Source organism: Loxodonta africana, chromosome 10 (genome assembly GCF_030014295.1).
Source record: "Loxodonta africana isolate mLoxAfr1 chromosome 10, mLoxAfr1.hap2, whole genome shotgun sequence".
Taxonomy (NCBI): Eukaryota; Metazoa; Chordata; class Mammalia; order Proboscidea; family Elephantidae; genus Loxodonta; species Loxodonta africana.
The window spans coordinates 75,046,812-75,063,058 of record NC_087351.1 but is presented as its reverse complement, the minus strand read 5'-3'; the positions used below and the strand labels follow the sequence as shown (position 1 = coordinate 75,063,058).

The following is a 16,247-nucleotide window of genomic DNA, read 5'->3' as shown; positions in this document are numbered from 1 at the left end:
GATATTTAACTGTGTTTTATTGACTATGCTAAGTTATTCAACTGTGTGGATTGTAACAAATTATGGATAACATTGCCAAGAATGGGAATTCCAGAACACGTAATTGTGCTCTTGAGGAATCTGTACATGGATCAAGAGGCAGTTGTTCGAAAAGAACAAGGGGATACTGCATGGTTTAAAGTCAGGAAAGGTGTGAGTCAGGGTTGTATCCTTTCACCATACCTATTCAACCTGTCTGCTGAGCAAATAATCTGAGAAACTGGACTATATGAGGAACAGGTCATCAGGATTGGAGAAAGACTCATTAACAACCTGTGTTATGCAGATTACGCAGCCTTGCTTGCTGAAAGTGAAGAGGATTGAAGCACTTATTGATGAAGATCAAAGACTACAGCCTTCAGTATGGATTACACCTCAACATAAAGGAAAAAAAAAATCCTTACAACTGGACCAATGAGTAACATCATGATAAACGGAGAAAAGATTGAGGTTGTTAAGGATTTCATTTTACTTGTATCCACAATCAACACCCATGAAAGCAGCAGTCAAGAAATAAAAAGACGCGTTGCATAGAGCAAATTGGCTGCAAGGGGTCTCTAAATTGTTAAAAAGCAAAGATGTCACCTTGAAGACTAAGGTGTGCCTGACCCAAACCATGGTGTTTTCAATCACCTTGTATGCATGCGAAAGCTGTATTGCGAATAAGGAAGACTGAAGAAGAATTGACACCTTTGAACTGTGGTGTTGGTGAAGAATATTGAATATACAATGGACTGCCAAAAGAATGAACAAATCTGTCTTGGAAGATGTACAACCAAAACGCTTCTTAGGAGCAAGGATGGCGAGACTACGTCTCATATACTTTGGACATATTATCAGGAGGGATCAGTCTCTGGAGAAGGACATGCTTGGTAGAGGGTGATAGAAAAAGAGGAAGACCCTCAACGAGATGAATTGACATAGTGGCTGCAACAATGGGCTCAAGCACAGCAACAATTGTGAGGATGCCGAAGGACTGGGCAGTGTTTTGTTCTGTTGTGCATGGGATCACTATGAGTCAGAACTGACTTAACAACACATAACAACAACAACATCAGTTAACATCACCTTAACATTTGCAAAATACATTCTCAATTATGTCAAAATAATCAAATACAGCATCAGGTGGTGACATGGGAGAAAAGAAAGTCATCCTGGGATTGGATATTTGCTACTGGGAATCTATAAATTGAATCATCCACATGTCAGTTGAAAACTGACTATCCAGGATAAGTGGGAAGTAGGACTTTGAGTAGACTTGCCGTAATTTTATCTTGTGGAGGGAGTGGGGAGAACATTTTCCCTTTGTCTTATGTGACACACTACAATCTTGTCTGTAGTATATGAATACCTATAGCAGTTTCCCCCTTATGTACCTGTTGGGTTGAATGCCTGGTTTATCACTGCTTTCATTTATTTGCTCATTTTGATTGCAAATGACAGAAAACATAGTAATTTAAATTACCTTAAACAATCAAGGGAATAATATGTTACCTAAGATAATAATCAGAGCTGTAAGGCTTGATCTAGAGCTAAAATGATAGTTCTAAGGATCCACTGTGTGGGTTCAATTAGCAACTGCAATTATTAATTTTAACTCCAGGTTCTTCCTTTATTGGTAATAAAATGGCTGCTTTGGTTCTAGACTTCATAATCCACCAACTAGGGGAAAAGAGAAGGCTTCTTCCTTCTGGGAATCCTCAGTAAGGTCTTTCTATGTCTCTTTGGTTTTGACTGAGTAATGTGCTCATCTTTGAATGAATCTTGGTGGCCAAAGTGGGTAGGAAATGCTGATTGCCTTAAGCCAAGTAGACTTCTCTCCTGGAGCTGGTAGTGGCAGTGGGCTCAAGGCAATCTGTACCTCACGGCTGAGAACGGAAGACAGATGTTGCCAGAGGATATCTGGGTGCAACTGAAAAAAGGGCAGAAAAGTAAATTTCAGGGAGTGAGCCAATAAACGTCTTCTGTACATCTATTGCATATCTATGTTCTACTTGGCTCTGTGGTCATTAAAAAAAAAAAAAAATTTTTTTTTTTTTTTTTTTTTTTAGAGCTGCTAAATTTTGGCAGCCTTGCTGGCTTGCTCCTTTTTTTTTTTTTTTTAAGGTAGAATCTTGGACAACAGAAAGTGCGGAGGGGATGGAAGGGAATGTTCTTTTGGCATGTGTACTAAGGGGAGCGTGTTGCTAGCATTATCCTGAATATTGTGGAGAAAGAATGAGCTTGCTTGACTCTATTTAGAATAGAGTCATTTTTTTCCATTTAATTTTTGTTACCACGGGTAGCTACATTATGCTGGGTGTTTGCTCAATTAAATCCTTGAGCAGCACCTTTTTTCTCTGATGAAGAGGTGCTTTCTGTTTTCTTCTTTGTGGAATATAGTTTGAAGCGGAATGGATTTTTAGCATTCCTGAACAATGTGAGTGAATTTTATGACCCTGACATACAGAAAAAAAAAAAAAAATTCTTTAAATCTTGTGGGTGGTTCTAGCTTTATAATCCCCAATTTTGTCTGAGCCTGATTCACCTTGTTACAAGACAAATGATTTGAGGAATTATTAATAGATTATAAAGCCCTATTGTGTGAATAAATAAAATTCACACCCTGGAAATTTTATTCCAAGTGCTCCTTTTCTAGGTTACATAGGTGCCTAAGTGAGAATTTTATCATTTTTCTACTACATTTTGGTCAATTTTTCCATATCTTGAATTTAAAGCTTAAAAGTGAATGTGCCATATATTACCTAAGGATTTTATAAGTCGACAAGAGTGGTTTTCTTTATATGATTATTTTTATTAATTTTTTTCAGGTATTTCTGACCATCTGGTTCAGATTTTACAAAGAAAGTTGGAAGAACCTCCGTGGTGATAAGAATCGTACTGCTAAAAGTTTGAGTTTGTGGATCGTCTATAAATGTGCCCTGAGAGCCAGGTATTCACTTGTGAACTCATAGAGGTCTGGGACTAAGATGAATTCATCTGTACACCCTCGGCAGATAACCAGAGGCTTGTGGAGTAAGTGCATGGGAGGTGTTTGTTGAATTCAATTGAAAAAACACAACCATGTTTTGATCAAGGCAGTGGCTGAGCGGCTGCCTGGCAGCCTGGCTTTTACCAGCTACCACCTGAAGTTTCCAGACTCTTGTCTGTCTTGTTTTCCCTCAATGAAAATGGCTCTTTTGCTCTTTCTGATTATAACAATTAATGTAAAAATACGTGCATTGTAAATATAATCTGGTAATATTAAAATATGAAAAAGAAAGTATAATTTCCCCATCCAAAGTAACTACTGTTCAAATTTTGGCATATATACATATCCTTTTTTTGGTCATATCAATATGGTGGAAACCCTGGTGGCATAGTGGTTAAGAACTACGGCTGCTAACCAAAAGGTCAGCAGTTTGAATCCACCAGGCGCTCCTTGGAAACTCTATGGGGCAGTTCTACTCTGTCCTATAGGGTCGCTATGAGTCGGAATTGACTCGACGGCACTGGGTTTGGTTTTTTGGTTTATCAGTATGGTTATTAATTTCTCCTTGACAAAAAATGGCATGATTTATATAGTATATGTTATTTTTGAGATGCACTTTTTTTCCATGTAATACATTGTGGATATCTTTTCTAATCAGGAAATAAGTAGATAAATATAGATCTATAGCAGCAATTTCAAGTCGCTGCATTATATTTCATTTAAGGAATGTGCAGTAATTTATTTTGCTTAGCCTCTGTAGGTTGGAATTGACTTGATGGCAACAGGGTTTTTCTACTGATGAATAATTAAGTCGATTCCAGTGTTTTCCTGCTATGAATAGTGCTGTGAGGTTTTGGTCTCTTTCTCGTGGTTCCTATCTCATTATTCCTCTTTGCACTTCCAATCTCTTTATTTGTAAAGGCAGGAAAGATGTAAAAGAGTATACGCTCTAACATATGTGGGCAACTGTGGAACTGGTAATGTAGACACAGAGGTAATGTAGATGCCTTTTAAGAGGAAATTCTGGCCAAAGTTTTTGTCCTCGGTTGGGACATCTCCATCTGCTCCTAGGAGCCCAGCTCTCTTCTCTGAGCTCCATATTTAACCCTCAAATTGTTTTCTTGATGTCTCCGCTCAGATATATAAAATTCAAATTCAAAATATCCAAAATGCCCTTGATATCTTTCCTGAAACATGTCGTACACTAACCAGTCTTCCCCATCTCAGTCAAGAACGCCACCATTCACCCAGGTGCTAAAGCCAGAAAGAGAAGTTATCCCTGATACCCACCCTGTCCTCCCTTTGTACAACAGTTCCATCAGGAAATCCCTGTTGATTTCCTCTCCAAAATATATCTCCCATTGGTCCTCTTCTTCTTATCTCCTTTGTGTATTTTATTTCAGAACGCTATCACTTCTCTTCTAGATGATAAAAAAAAAAAATTGTTTTTTCATAATTCCATATGAATTTGGCTTTTCCTTTTCTGCAAAAAAAGGCAGTTGGAATTTTGATAGTGGTTGCATTGAACCTATAGACCGCTTTGGGCAGTTTTGACATCTTAATAATATTAAGTCTTCCTATCCAAGAATGGACCCCTGGTGGTGCAGTGGTTAAGAGCTCAGCTGCTAACTAAAACATTGGCAGTTGGAATCCATCAGCTACTCCTTGGAAACCTTATGCGGCAGTTCTACTCTGTCCTATAGGTTTTTTGTTTGTTTTGTTTTTAAATAAATGGAAAGACATTTGGTATTCTTGGATAAAAAATAAAAACCCACTGCCATCAAGTCAATTTTGACTCATAGCGACCCTGTAGAACAGAGTATAACTGCCCCGTAGGATTTTTAAAGAGTGGCAAACTCTTAACTGCTATACCACTAGAGCTCCTCCATTTATTTAAATCTTCTTTGATTTCTTTCAGTAATATTTTATGGTTTTCAGTGTACAAGTATTTCATCTACCTAGTTTTCAGCTTACATGTGATCTCCACAGAGGAACTTTCTCTGAACATTTAATCTGTAGTATGTCCCCCTCTTAATTTTTTTTTCTTTTATCCCATCCTGTTGCTTTTTCTTTTGTTAGAATTTTTTGACTTGCAAATATTTAACTTGTTTGTTGGTTTTCTTGTTTATTGTCTGTCTCTTCTACCAGAATATAGTCTCCATGAGGGCAATGCTGTTCCTGTGTTATGCAAATACATACATCCAGAGCCAGGCAATAACTATTAGGTGCCATGGAGTCAGTTCCAACTACTAGTGACCTTTTGTACAACAAAACAAAACGCTGCCTGGTCTTGCATCATCTGCACAATTGTTGCTATGTTTGAGCCCATTTTTGCAGCCACTGTGTCAATCTATTTCATCAAGCATTTTCCTCCTATTTCTGGCTCTCTACTTTACCAATCATGATGCCCTCTCCATGGACTGGTCCCTCCCGATAACATGTACAAAGTATGTGAGATAAAGTCTCACCATCCTCACTTCTGAGGAGAATTTTTGCTGTACTTCTTCCAAGATAGATTTATTCGTTCTTCTGGCAATCCATGGTATATTCAATATATTCTTTGCCAACACCATAATTCACAGGCATCAATTCTTCAGGGTTCCTTATTTATTGCTCAACTTTCACATGCATATGAGGTGATTGAAAATACCATGATTTGGTATTTTTGGTATTTTTTGGTATTTAGTCCTCAAAGTGACATCTTTGTTTTTTAATACATTAAAGATTTGCCCGGTGAAATACATCATTTGATTTCTTGATTGCTGCTTCCACGGGTGTTGATCATGCACCCACGTAAAATGAAATCCTTGACAACTTCAATATTTTCTCTGTTTATTATGTTGTTGCTTATTGGTCCAGTTGTGAGGATTTTTGTTTTCTTTATGTTGAGGTGTAATCCATATTGAAGGCTATAGGTTTTGATCTTCATCAGTAAGTGCCTCAAGTTCTCTTTGCTTTCAGCAAGCAAGGTTGTGTCATCTGCATATCGTGAGTTGTTAATGAGCTTTCCTCCAATCCTGCTGCTGCGTTCTTCTTCATATAGTCCAGTTTCTTGGATTATTTGCTCAGCATTCGGATTGAATATGTTTGGTGGAAGGCTACAACACTGACACACACCTTGATTTTAAACCATGCAGTATCCCCTTGTTCAAATGACTGCCTCTTGGTCTATGCACAGGTTCCTTATGAGCACATAGTCAAATGCCTTTGCATAGTCAATAAAACAAAGGTAGACGTCTTTCTGGTATCCTCTGTTTTCAGCCAAGATTCGTCTGACATCAGCCATGATATCCCTCCTTCCACATCCTCTTCTGAATCTGGCTTGAATTTCTGGCAATTCCCTGTTGATGTACTGCTGCAATTGTCTTTTAATTGTCAGTAACCTTGGACAAGTTATTGACTTCTCTAAGTCTTGGTCATCTCATCTGCAAAGTGGTGCTAAATATCTCTCCTGAAAAGTTGTGAGGTTTAGTGATTACCTATGATAAGTACCTAACACAGAAACTAGCACATAGCTGGTATGCAAATCTCTACCTGCCAGCTCCAACCCCTCTGATCCTAGCTTCTCTCTTTCACCCGTCTAGACAATCGACTTGACCGCACTGGGTTTGGCTTTTTTTGATTAGACAAGAATGTGGATTCTGCCTCTGTCCAAGTATTCTATGATGTGATAGTTAAGTGTGTCAACTTGGCTGACCCATGATTCTCAGTGGTTTGGCAGCTACGATATAGTTTGGCAGTCATGTAATGACGTGATCACCTTTATGTTGAGATTTGACATAAGGCGATCACCACCATGATGGGATCTGCTGTGAATAGCCAATCAGTTGAAAGGTGTTTCCTTGGGGGTGTGGCCTGCATCCAATGGAATTTCTGGTAAGCCTAATGGGCTTTTGCTCGCTCTGGATCCTGCAGCTGTCTCCGGGTCATCCGACCTCTGGTTCTTAGAACTTGAGATAGCAGCTTCCCTGCTGTCTTGCCTGCCAGACTTGGGATTTGTCGGTCTCTGCAGCCTATGAGTACGAGCCCTGCTGTCTGACCTGCAGATCTTGGGTTCACCAGCCTCCTACAGCTACGTGAGTTGGGAGAAGTCTCCACCCTGACCCAGAGACTTGGAACTTTCCAGCCTCTACAACCACGTGAGCCATTTCCTTGATATAAATCTCTCTCTCTATATATATTTATATGCTTTACTGGTTTTGTTTCTCTAGAGATCCCAGCCTAAGACATATGGGCTATTTCAGGCTGTTCTTCCTTTCTTGATCTGAGTGAACTGATTCCTTTAACTTCCTGAGCTGCTGTTTTCTTTTTGGCCCATATCCTTTAAACAAAAACTCTTTTTAAACTGCCTCTGTTTTACACATCTGAGCCACTTTGATCTTACTTCTTTCTGGCATAAGGGCAATTTGTTCACTTTTGGAAGTAAGACTCATGCCATAGTTTCTTCAAAGCACTTTGTAGTCATATCCAGAGAAGATGCTGGCCTGATTTCCCCAAAGATGGTTAACAGAGTGGACAGAATTCATTACTTTCACAGGCAAAAGATGCACTTAAAATAGGGAAAATTTTTGCTCAATTTTAAGAATGTAAAAAAAGCTTTATATCACAAATGCAATATAATGTAATGTCCCTTTGTGATAAGAATCTTCTTTGCCATGACTTTTTAAATGCGCGATTTATTTTTTCAAGGTTGTAATTTGAATTACATGACCATACAGCTTCTCTGGAAGGCATAAAGCTGCTTTCTGGAGCCCAGCCCTCTCAGACACCTTGGTATGAATAATTTGAAGAATGGCAGGGATCCCATATGTTTCTGCATTCCTCCTAGACGGCTTTGACATTTGGGGATTTATTCTTAGAGTTTGCTTCTTTCAACATGTTTAGTTCAATTAGTCTACTGAAGCTGAGGTGGCATTACCATTTTTAAAAGTAGTGGTACCAGATTCAGAACAGGATGTTTGAGACACAACAGACAGGCTTGTGTTCAGACTAGACGGCCATTTATCAAATTTAGAGAAAACTGAAGTGAATCCACAGCATGTAACCCAGTTTCTTAAACAGAGTAGGTGCTCAATAAATACTGGTTAAAAGAAGGAAGAAGGAATGAATGCATAAGCAACTAATGGCTGGAACTCTTAATGCCTTGGGGAAAGAGGAACATTTAAATGAATTAGGGATTATTTAAGGAGCCCTGGTAGCACACGTGTTGAGAGTTTGGCTAGTAATCAAAAGTTTGGCTGTTCGACTCCACATAGCCCTCTGCGAGCAAAAGACCTGGTGATCTATGCCCATAAAGGTTACAGGCAAGAAAACCCTGTGCGGCAGTTCTACTCTGTCACACGGGGTCACCGTGAGTTAAATATTGACTTTATGGCACCTAACAGTAATAACAAGTTGTGGAATGACATCAAGGATTTCATATGTGAAGAAAGCAAGAAGTCATTAAAAAGACGGGAAAGAAAGAAAAGACCAAAGTGGCTCTGAGAGGGACTACCATTTATTGAGGACTTACTATAGTGGGCATCCATGGGTCTGTCAGTTTGTCATACGGTGGGGGTTTGTGTGTTACTGTGATGCTGGAAGCTATGCCACCAATATTCAAATACCACCAGGGTCACCCATGGTGGACAGGTTTCAGCTGAGCTTCCAGACTAAGAAAGACTAGGAAAAGGATTCGACGGTCTACTTCTGAAAAGAATTAGCCAGTGAAAACCTTATGAATAACAGGGGAACATTGTCTGATATAGTGCCGGAAGATGAGCTTCCCAGGTAGGAAAGCACTCAAAAGATGACTGGGGAAGAGCTGCCTCCTCAAAGTAGAGTTGACCTTAATGATGTGGATGGAGTAAAGCTTTTGGGACCTTCATTTGCTGATGTGGCATGACTCAAAATGAGAAGACAGCTGCACGCATCCATCAATAATCAGAACGTGGAATGTACAAAGTATGAATGTGGGAAAAATGGAAATCATCAAAAATGAAATGGAACATGTAAAGGTCAATACCCTCAACATTAGTGAGTTGAAATGGACTGGTATTGGTCATTTTGAATCAGACAATCATGTGGTCTACTATGCCAGGAATGACAACTTGAAGAGGAATGGCGTTGCATTCATCATCAAAAAGAACATTTCAAGATCTATGCTGAAGTACAATGAAGTCGGTGATAGAGTAATATCCATATGCCTACAAGGAAGACTAGTTAGTATGACTATTATTCAAATTCATGCATCAACCACTAAGGCCAAAGATGAAGAAACTGAAGATTTTTACCAGCTTCTGCAGTCTGAAATTGATCAGACATGCAATCAGGATGCACTGATAATTAGTGGTGATTGGAATGCGAAAATCGGAAACAAAGAAGGATTGGTAGTTGGAAAATATGGTGTTGGTGATAGAAACGATGCTGGAGATCGCATGATAGAATTTTGCAAGCCCAATGACTTCTTTATAGCAGATACCTTTTTTCACCAACATAAATGGCAACTGTACATGTGGACCTGGCCAGATGGAATACACAGGAATCAAAATGACTACATCTGTAGAAACAGATGATGGAAAAGCTCAGTATCATCAGTCAGAGCAAGGCCAGGGGCCGACTGTGGAACAGGTCATCAATTGCTCATATACAAGTTCCATTTAAAACTGGAGAAAATTAGAATAAGTCGACAAGAGCCTATGTAAGACCTTGAGTATATCCCACCTGAATTTAGAGACCATCTCAATAATAGATTTGATGCATTGAACACTAATGACTGAAGACCAAACGAGTTGTGGAATGACATCAAGGACATCATACATGAAGAAAGCAAGAGGTCATTAAAAAGACAGGAGAAAAAGAAAAGACCAAAATGGATGTCAGAAGAGACTCTGAAACTTGCTCTTGAACGCTGAGCAGCTAAAGCAAAAGGAAGAAATGAAGTAAAACAACTGAACAGAAGATTTCGAAGGGTGGCTCAAGAAGACAAAGCAAAGTATTATAATGACATGTGCAAAGAGCTAGAGATAGAAAACCAAAAGGGAAGAACACGCTCAGCATTTCTCAAGCTGAAAGAACTGAAGAAAAAATTCAAGCCTCGAGTTGCAATAGTGAAGGATTATATGGGAAAATATTAAACGACGCAGGAAGCATCAAAGAAAATGGAAGGAATACACAGAGTCACTACACCAAAAAGAATTAGTTGATGTTCAACCATTTCAGGAGGTAACATACGATCAGGAACCGATGGTACTGAAGGAAGAAGTCCAAGCTGCACCGAGGCATTGGCAAAAAACAAGGCTCTGGGAATTGACACAATACCAGTTGAGACATTTCAACAAACAAATGCAGCTCTGTAAAAAAAAAAAGCACTTGCTTATCTGTGCCAAGAAATTTGGAAGACAGCTACCTGGCCAACTGACTGGAAGAGATCCATATTTATGCCTATTTTCAAGAAAGGTGATCCAACCAGATGTGGAAATTATTGAATAATGTCATTAATATTGCACACAAGCAAAATTTTGCTGAAAGCGGCTGCAGCAGTATATTGACAGGGAACTGCCAGAAGTTCAGGTCAGATTTAGAAGAGGATGGGAACCAGGGATATCATTGCTGATGTAAGATGGATCCTGGCTGAGAGCAGAGAATACCAGAAAGATGTTTACCTGTGTTATATTGGCTATGCAAAGGCATTTGACTGTGTGGTTTATAACAAATTATGGATAACATTGCCAAGAATGGGAATTCCAGAACGCTTAATTGTGCTCATGAGGAACGTGTACATAGATCAAGAGGCAGTTGTTCAGATAGAACAATGATAGAATAATACATGGTTTAAGGTCAGGAAAATCGTGAGTCAGGGTTGTGTCCTTTCACCATACCTATTCGATCTGTATGCTGAGCAAATAATCCACAAAGCTGGACTTTATGAAGGAGAGCGGGGCATCAGAATTGGAGGAAGACTTATTAACAATCTGTGTTATGCACATGACCCAACCTTGCTTGCTGAAAGTGAAGAGGACTTTAAGCACTTACTGATGAAGATCAAAGACCACAGCCTTCAGTATGGATTACGCCTCAACATAAAACAAAAATTCTCTCAACTGGACTAATAAGCAACATCATGGTAAACAGAGAAAAGATTGAAGTTGTCAAGGATTTCATTTCTCTTGGATCCACAATTAACACCCACGGAAGCAGCAGTCAAGAAATCAAAAGACCCATTGCATTGGGCAAATCTGCTGCAAGGGACCTCTTGAAAGTGCTGAAAAGCAAAGATGTCACCTTGAAGACTAAGGTGCGCCTGACCCAAGCCATGGTATTTTCAATCACCTCATATGCATGTGAAAACTGGACAATGATTAAAGAAGACTGAAGAAGAGCTGATGCCTTTGAATTGTGGTGTTGATGAAGAGTATTGAATATACCATGGACTGCCAAAAGAACGGACAAATCTGTCTTGAAAGAAGTACAGCCAGAATGCTCCTTAGGAGCAAGGATGGCAAGACTAAGTCTTACCTACTTTGGACGTTTTGTCAGGAGGGATCAGTCCCTGGAGAAGGGCACTATGGTTGGTAAAATAAAGGGTCAGCAGAAAAGAGGAAGACCCTCAGCAAGATGAATTGACACAGTGGTTACAACAATGAGCTCAAGCATAACAATGATTGTGAGCATGGCACAGGACTGGACAGTGTTTCGTTCTGTGGTACATAGAGTCTCTATGAGTCAGAATTGGCTGGAAGGCAGCTAACAGCAACAGTATAATGGACATCTATTGTTTAGTTGCCTAGCATCTCTGTTCTTTTTGTGGAACTGTGCCTTTCTCCATAGTCAGTGAGTCCATCAAACATGGTATAACCCAGCAGCCAGGAGAGGGCATATGCCCCAGACTGAGCTATTTATAATGCTGCGTCCTCTTTGCAACTTTCTTGGTGAGAGCATATGCATGTAGACATGAGACCTGGTAGGACCAATCAGGGTCTTCCTCTTGAGTGATAGATACTGGGAAGAGAGAAGGAAAAGGGAAGCTTCTTTTTACACCATGATTGTTAAACGTGGAATAAGTGAATCTGGGTAGTGGTGTGAGGGTAACTGGTTAACAATTGGCTCTCAAGGAAAAAATGCATGCATATATATATATATAAAAGTTTAGTATGGATTCTACTGATTTAAAGAGTGTGTAGCAGAGAATTTTCAAGTAACATTAAAATAGTCAACTCTTTATTGTAAATTTCACATGACCACTTGATTCTCACAGCATGCTTTCACTGATTTTTTGCTGAACTCTTGAATCCATAGCCAATCTCTGGTTGCAATTGATGATTTATGTTTGTTAATGAGTAATCTCTTTGCTAAATTGGACAGTAGTTTTAAAATACCAGAATTTTTTTCTATTCGTGATATCATATCTAAAGACACAAACATGTTTAAGTTTAATCTGAATTATTTACAATCTGTATTTTCTCCATCACTTTCTTAAGTCTAGGTAATCAATAAATCAAATCCTGATTTGTAGCATTAGCTGATTTCTGTGGCTTATTTCAAAACACTAACATGAATGACTATGGAGCCGGAAAGAGATGTGCGGTAGCACACCATTATATAGTATTTCTACCATACAAATATGATAGATGGAAATAAACTCAAGAGCGTAGATATTAGTAAAATAACTAGTAAGTGATAAGTTTTGAGTATTAGTTGCTTTTGTTTTAAATATAATTTTTTATTGTTTTTGAAAATATTCACAGCAAAAGATTTACCATTTGAACAATTTATACATGTACAATTCAGTGCCATTGGCTATTCAGGTTATGCTACCATTCTTGCTAACCTTTTCCACATTATTCCATCACCATTACCTTAAACTTAAAATCACGGCCTTTAAGTTTCCCATCCCCCCTTCAAGTTGTCGTCATCAATTTGATCTCACATAGATAATTCTTTAAAAGACCACAATGCTCGAAGCAAACATGCTTTACCTATTAAAATAAGCTTTTTTTTTTTTTTTTTTTGGTTCAGAAAAGACTTCAGGGGATAGTTTTGGTTTAAGGTTTGAGAAGTCTGTTTTTATTAATCTGTATCTGTCTGTCTGCCTGTATGTATCTATTGATCAATCAACCCATCTACCTATTAATTTTTTGTCCTCACTTTTTCAGATAAGCTGTGAGAAGGTAAGTGACTTGTTCCAGGTAGAACTCAAGTCCAGTTCTATCTGACCGTGAGGCAACATCCTCAGATGAATTCTCACCAAATGGAGGGTTACTTAGTGCTAAGTAGATCAGCCTTTGCAAGTATAACTAAGCGGTAGCTCAGAGAAGAATCTCTTAACAAGCTGTCTTCATCCACCTCTCAGCCCTCTCCTCAGTCTTCTATGATTCCTTGATGATCCCTTTTCTCCATTTCTCACACATTTCACCATTGAATCCTTTTTAATCTTCTGTTATCTAAAACCTAGGGATGTTAACAGTTTAGGGGAATAAAAAGTAGCTCCTACTCACTAAAAGGGAGCAGGCTCCGGTGCCAGTCCTAACCGCATTTCACAGATGGGAAAACTGAGGCTTAAGGAGTTAAGCTAGTTACCTGAGTCATTGCAGACACCAGCAAGAGCCAAGACACTGCGTACTAACTGATGCTCATTCCCTCTTGCAGACTGCTCAAAAAAAAAAAAAAAGACTCCATTGTATCTCAGTAGACTAATTTTTCAAATGACAGAAGGAAATTATGCCTTAGTTACTATTAATGCCCTAGGACTGCAGTTCTCAAAGTTTACTGTGCACCACAGTCACCTGGAGAAAGAAAAGAACTGCTGATACACAGAACGTGGCTTAATTTCAAAGTAGGTATTCTGAGTGAAAGAAGGCAGACAAAAAAGAATATATGCAGTTTGATTCCATTTATATACCTTTCTAGAAAATGCAGACTAATCTATAGTGACAGAAAGCTGATCATTGTTTGCCTGGGGACCAAGAAGGAGAAGAGAGATGAATTATAAACGGACATGAAGGGGATTTTGGGAGGGGGATTTCTTGATTATGGTGATGGTTTAATGGATATATGAAAAGTAAAAGAAATGTCAAAATGTATCAAATTCTACATTTTAAATATACATAGTTTATTGTATGTCAATTATACCTCAATAAAGCTTCTTCTTCTTTTTTTTTAACATGTTGCTTTATACTTGTTCCCTTGACATTTTATGTGTGTATATGTGTCTTTTCTTCCAGCCATATTTTTACTATGGTTTTTAATTATTTAAACAATTGACAGTGAACACTAAATAGAAAAATCAAATGTCAGTAGAAACATGAAATATTGGTAGAAGGGAAGAGAAAACAGAACCCCAATATGGTAAATTATTGATGAGTTGTAAAACCTATAGCCTTTTCCCATACTCCTGCTTATAGTCAAAGTGTATATTGTAGAAATCAATCAATATATAATATTCTGCATTGTATATTTTTCCATTGGCCTGTATTTTTTTTTTAAGGACTTTTCCATGTTTCTACGTAGTCCTTGGATTTGTCGATTTTAATAGGATTTTACATACAATCAAATCAACGCACTATGATCCCCCTGTTTATTCATTCACATTTAAATAGTTGAGTCATTTAGATGTTAGTAACAATATGTAATTCAGTTTCAACCATTTTTGCATATTTGCTTTTTCATTTGAATTATCTCCTTGCCCTTTATTATTAATATCCTAATGTCAATTAGGGGAAAAGACATTAAACATGATGTGAGAACTGAGCTGAGCCTTGACTTTGCCACTTACTGGCTGAGGACCTTCTGAAAATCACTTACTATTTGTAGAGATTTTTTTTTTTTAATTTGAAAAATAGAAATAATTATATTTGCTCTAGTAATCTCACAAGTGCTGTTGGAGGACCGTGATGGTTAAGATTGTGTGTCAAGCTGGCTGAGCCATGATTGTTGGCGTTTATGTGTGATCACTCCCATGATTATTGAATTTGCTGTGAGTAGGCAATCAGTTGAAAGGGACTTTCCTTGGAGGTGTGGCCTGCATCCAAATATAAGCAGATGTTTGGCTTTTTGCTCAGTCTGGATCCTGTGGCTGCGTCCTGTTTGTCTGACCTCCGGCTCTTGGGACTTGAGCTACCAGCTTATCTGCAGACCTTGGGATTCGTTGATCTTCACAGCTCGAAAGCAGGAACTCTGCTCTCCAACCTGAGGATCTTGGGTTCACCAACCCCTGCAGCTATGTGAATTGAGAGAAGCCTCTATGCTGATGCATGGACTTGGGACACTCCAGCCTCCACAATTGTATCAGCCATTTACTTGATATAAATCTCTCTCTCTATATGTTTATACACTTTACTGGTTTTGCTTCTCCAAAGAACCCAGCCTAAGACAAGGAGAATGGCAAAGATGAACTAAGTTAAATGAAGATGTTTTGTGGCCTATTATGTATCTAAAAGTACTGCTTTTATCATTCCATCCAGTTTGGTGTTACCTTATACGTGTTAAATTCATATTGCTTTATTCTTTTTTGGTTTTGAAAAATTCACAATTAAAAAAAAAACCCTTCGTACTAACATTTATTACTATTATCCATCTATTTACTTTGACCATTGTTCTTTGGAAATTGTTTTTCATACAGATCTGTATTAGTTCCAAGCAGATTTTGAAGGAAAAAAAAATTTCCCAATCATATAAATTATAAACAATTTTTATTACTCCTTTAAATTTCTCTATATTCTGTGTTATGCTTCGTGTGTGTGTAGGTGATATAGTATGTAGCAGAACCTGTGTTACTTATATTTTCCTATGCTTTAAAAATAGTTTTTAAAAATATTTAAAAAATGTTAACTCTATTAGAATTTATTGTGGTGCATAGTGTGAAGTGTTGATAGAAGTTAAAATATTCCATTCTAGTCTAAAATTTTGCCAACCAAAAAAAAAAAAAACCAAACCCACTGCCATCGAGTCGATTCCAATTCATGGCGACCCTATAGGACAAAGTAGAACTGCCCCATAGAGTTTCCAAGGAGCGCCTGGTGGATAAGAATTGCCCACCTTTTGTTTAGCAGCCGTGGCACTTTACCACCAGGGGTTCCCATTTCACCAACAGCATTAAATAATTAACTAATCAGTCTATTGAGTGGCTTGTATGTTGTCGGCACTGAATCATAGCTAACTAATATACATACAGAAGACATGATCCTTGACCTAAAGGAATTCACAATGTAGTAAGGGAGGTAGAAGGGTAAATAAAACCAATATATCTGATAAAATTTCA

At 38.3% G+C, this 16,247-nt stretch overlaps 1 long non-coding RNA gene across 2 annotated transcripts in view; it reads left to right on the top strand.

Annotated features, from left to right (window-relative positions):
- The window catches only part of LOC111750161 (uncharacterized), a 228,258-nt gene extending 212,691 nt beyond the window's left edge, over nucleotides 1-15,567 (top strand). For both annotated transcript variants that reach the window (XR_010323174.1, XR_002785316.2), the window contains exon 4: nucleotides 2,850-15,567. This is a non-coding gene — a long non-coding RNA (uncharacterized LOC111750161). The remainder of the gene's footprint in view (nucleotides 1-2,849) is intronic.
- Nucleotides 15,568-16,247: the final 680 nt, after the last annotated feature.